Source organism: Bos taurus, chromosome 2 (assembly GCF_002263795.3).
Source record: "Bos taurus isolate L1 Dominette 01449 registration number 42190680 breed Hereford chromosome 2, ARS-UCD2.0, whole genome shotgun sequence".
NCBI lineage: Eukaryota > Metazoa > Chordata > Mammalia > Artiodactyla > Bovidae > Bos > Bos taurus.
Window position 1 is genome coordinate 52,804,596 of NC_037329.1, and position 4,795 is coordinate 52,809,390.

Consider the following 4,795-nt stretch of genomic DNA (forward strand, 5'->3'; position numbering starts at 1 on the left):
TCTACCTTCCGCAGTAGAAGCGAGGACAGCAGAAATTTAATCGCGTTCCCTGTGTGGAATGCTTCTGTCATTTGGCTGGCAACCAGTCCACGAACTTACTGGTTCAGGCGTTTGTCTGGCCAATAACGGAATCATTTAAAGTGAAAATATGGATTAGGAGGTATTTAAGAATTACTGATATGCAGCTATTAATCTTGAATGCAAATAGCATTATTTGGGGTGTGGGCAAATCACTTAACTGGAATCACATGAAAAAGCACTTTGAATTTTTTTTTTTAATGCTGTAAGGAAAATGGCACTGGTGGAAAAATTACAAATAAAATACAGGAGAATACCTACACAGAGGAAGGCTGGTAACATGACTAAGCAAGGTGGTCTTACTGCCTCCAACCTGCTGCATCATTTTTCTCAGTAAACAGATTACTAACAAACAGAGTCAAATACCTCTATTTCTCAAGCTGACTCCGCAACAAGAGGAATAAAATACGGAAAAGTGCAATGCCTGGTGGCTCGGGGTGATCCTCAAAGGTCATCCCTTTAGTTTCAGTGTTAAAAATTGAGGGCCTAGAACTAGAGATGTATGATGGTCACAGAGTGGGATTTGGCTTCTGAACACCACCCTACCCTAAGTGAAGGATTTAGGACGTCACGGAGTTGAAGTGGCATCTTAAATCCCAGGAAACATGGTAGAGATTGTTTTGCGATCATAATAAGAGAAAAGGTATCAACGCATACATCTCTCCTTTTTCCTCCAGAGTCCAGAACCATCGAGAACCTTGTGCTCTCTCTGGTGCTTGCAGCTAAGTTCCCTTTCTATGGGCTCAACTTTGCTCCTGGATTTCTAATCCTGTGATGCCAGGCAAGGGGGAAAAAAAAAATCTATAAAATTGCGAAACAAAACGTGCATGTGTATGCATGCCTGTTACTTTAACCGTCAAATATTAAAACTTAAAAATGTGTTTTAAAACGTTTTTAGGAAACAAAATGTACTCTAACGGAGTATTTCTAGTCTTTTTTTTTTTAATATATAGAGGGTCTCAGGACCTCTGGGTGCATCAGCAAACGGTCCTCCTACATGAGGAGTTAGCAGCTGCGATCCGGCCCCAGGCACCACCTACCCAGAGTCATCCACTGCCTGATGTTATTTTACATTTGCCCTGTTAATAAAAGGGGTGTGGGGCGAGAGCGATGAGAAGAGGCATTCCCCCCCACATCCCCCCGCACCCCGACCCCACCCAGCATTCTGTATTTCCTTTTGTCGTGGCAGTCAGCTGACACATGGAAAATGTGTACGGTTTTGCTTGCCTTTTAATCTGTAATTAAGGATTCCTTGTCTGGGGCCGGCTACTTCTTTGCTCCTTCCCTCCCTTCCTCTCAGATCTTCCGCCCTCGGTCAGGTCTAGCCCTGCGCCGCAGGGTAGGGGCTGGCGTGGCCCGACTGGGCCGTGAGCAGAGGGGTGGCGGCGGGGCGTGCGGGCCTCGGCCTTACGCAGCGCTGGCCTGCCCAAAAGCGCGCGCCCGGGCGCCAGCCCCAAGCCTCCGACGAGCCTGCGCCCAGCGTCGGGAGGACAGCGTGCCGGAGCCTCCGAAACCGAGAAGGGTTGGGAGGGTCCGGGGCTTCCGGGTGCTCGCCGCGCACCTTCTCCCCCAGGCCGATGTGCCCGAGCTCCGGTTCGAGGCGGCGCTCGCCCTCGATGCCCCGTTGGGTCCCGTCCAAAGCGTCTGGAGGTAGTTCGACACCTCTCCGGGCGCGAGAAAACGGGGCACAGTAGGACGTCGAGGGCGCAGAGTCCTAACCGAGTCCCCTCGGCAGCGCTTGAGCCCAGCACAGAGAGCCAGAGGAGCCGCGAAGCCGCTGGAGGCGTCCCAGGCGACCGGACGGAGCGAGCCCCGAGCGACCGCCGCGCTCCCGCTCACTCTTGCGCGGACTCCGGGCAGAGCCGCGCCGGCACGCGCACGCCAACGCGCGCACAACCCGACACGCGCACACTGTCGCGCACACTGTCACGCACACACGCGGGCACGCTCCCTGGCACGCGCGCACCGACCGTCACATGCTGACACACGCACACGTGGCGGGTGGCCCAGGTCTGCCCTGCTGCTTCGTGCCGGGCTGACCGGTCCCCTTCCGCACCACCGGGAAGGCGGCGCAGCCCTAACGGGCAGAATTCTTCTCAGTATTTTACTGAACCTGGTGCCTTGAGTCGGCCAGTATCAAATCTCAGGGAGAGAATCCAATGAAGATGAAGCGAAAGCAAAGAGAATGATTTCTCTCTCTCTGTCCTTTTAAAAAATTTTAACTTAAGCAAAAACAGAGAAGGGAGTAGTGATGGGCACTGCAACTCTCCAGGCAAAGATTCTGGCTATTAATGTTAAAACACTCCTCTTCAACTCTCTCACATATTCAGACTTGTGATTTTAATCCCACTGCCAGCCCTAAGGTTGCTTTCCCTTTCACTTCATACCTGTGTTCTAGATTGCAAACTTTCTCCTCCTGACTACCAATTGGTTATTTAGGTGGAGCAAAGAGAGCGGGGGGCGGGGGGGCGACAGAGAAGTTAAGCAGTGTTTAGGTAGAAGAATATTTAGAAGCATCGCGTTGATTTCCAAAAAACTTGGGAAAACGTTAAATATCATTTGTAGGCGTCTTTATTTTTAAAAGGACCTCCTTCCCTCTAGTATTACTATTTATCATTAGGTATTTATTTGTGTGTACACATTTAAGACTGTGTGTGTCAGAGAAAAATGCGCCTTGTTTGTGGTTTCAGCAGGCCCCTTTGCTTTTCTGACCATCTAGGGTGTATAGCATCGGAGAAGGCAATGGCACCCCACTCCAGTACTCTTGCCTGGAAAATCCCACGGGCAGAGGAGCCTGGTAGGCTGCAGTCCATGGGGTCGCTAAGAGTCGGACACGACTAAGCGACTTCACTTTCACTTTTCACTTTCATGCACTGGAGAAGGCAGTGGCAACCCACTCCAGTGTTCTTGCCTGGAGAATCCCAGGGACGGCGGAGCCTGGTGGGCTGCCATCTATGGGGTCGCACAGAGTCAGACACGACTGAAGTGACTTAGCAGCAGCAGCAGACTGTGGCATACTTTCCTCTTTGTTTCCCACCTATAGAGATTGTAGGCCAAAGTGGTGTACTGCAGTGACCAAAGATAAGAAACCTTAGCTGGAGTGTTGGTGACCATCACTGGCATCCATAGCTCAAGATATTACCCCATCTGGTTTGAAATATTCCTCAAATTGTAGACTTGAAGATAGAGGTTGGCTGATTTAAAATGTTTAAAATGTGAGAAAGAGCAGTCTAGGAGTAAACCGAGGTAGGAGAGGGTGGCCAACCCAAGCTCATCCTTGAAAGGCAGAGCAAGAACATTTGGGAAGTACATAGAGACAATGGAGTCTGTAAACAGTGATAATCAGGGCTTTCAAAAATCATAAAATGGATTGAAATATCTGATTCATTATTTATTCATCACTACACAACTTTGCATATCTGAGAAGAATGTTTGAAAACCGAGTGCCTTCTATTTTGTGCATCAACCAGATGGATCTCCTTTCCAAAATGTGGCCAAAGGGTTAAAGTTGTAATTTTAGAAAGGAATCTCAGGAAATGACACTGAGATCGGATACATTTCCTTTTCTTTCTGGCAATAATATCCTTCAAAGGAAAAAATACCTACTTATTGATATAATGATAATGTTTCTCATTCAGAGTACAAGTGTCAGAATGATCCCTGTTTGTGGAAGTGCTTTTAAAACTGTGAGTACACTTTGACTACTGTGAGAACTGATGAGCCAATGAAGGGGAACGTCTTTTAACTCCATAATAGCAGGTTACATTGTAAATGAACAGTGATGGTCAAATAGCCAATTATGGTATAAATATCCCTTGTTTACAGAGAGGTGTTAAATGAACCTTTGGAGTATAAAGTATTAGTCCCATCTAAGCCACCATTTGTTCTTCAACCCAGTATGTCTTCCCTTAAAAAGGCCAGTGCCATTGTAGGTAATATGCACACAGAACATACTTCTCTGTGTTGATTTTAGTTTGCTTTATTTCAATGCACACTGTTGTTTACTTTTTAAAATTTAAATAAATGTCAGCATTGTATAATTTCTATGTTAACAAAGCAGTGAGCAAAATCCCTTGTATGTTTATAAAATATTATTGTTTAATTCACATAGTTTAGAAATTCCAAATGTTGAGAATAGGAAGGAGGCCAAATACCATCTGTTTATAACTATGATGCATCGTAATATGTGTACTTTTTAAAGGAGTTTGGTCAATCATGCCACTATTTTATCTGCTTGGAATATGTTGAAGATTTAAAATGTAATTTACAGGATTACTTTTAGTGCATTGCATCCAACTGTGAGTTGTAAAGAAATCGGTCTTTTCTGTTTTTCTCAAATTAATCATGTAACAGCCCCAATTAATGGGGGCTGTTAAATGTGTCGCTTTTTGCTTAGCTCCAGAATTCTTCTAACTTTGGCTCAGTCCACCTTCTTGATGCTGATAAAAACTCCAAGGACAAATGAAACAAAACACTCCTAGCTGTGTCTTTCTGCCAGGAGATATTCACTTAGAATGGGAGGCAGGGTACGGTAGCTAATAATTAGCTAGCATCAGCCCTGAGAGATTACCTGTGAAATACCCCTTGGTACTGCGTTGAAAAACAACATTTGACATTCCCTGTTTTAAAATAGTACATGCTTGTCTCCAAGATTTCTGATTTAACTTACCTTTTATTTCAAATGCATCTAATTGCATACCATGAAACAAAGGGAGTA

General features: G+C 46.0%; 1 protein-coding gene across 13 annotated transcripts in view; it reads left to right on the forward strand.

Moving 5' to 3' along the window:
* Positions 1–4,795, forward strand: part of GTDC1 (glycosyltransferase like domain containing 1) — a 496,188-nt gene that overhangs the window by 432,441 nt on the left and 58,952 nt on the right. The gene's annotated exons all lie outside the window — the stretch shown is intronic.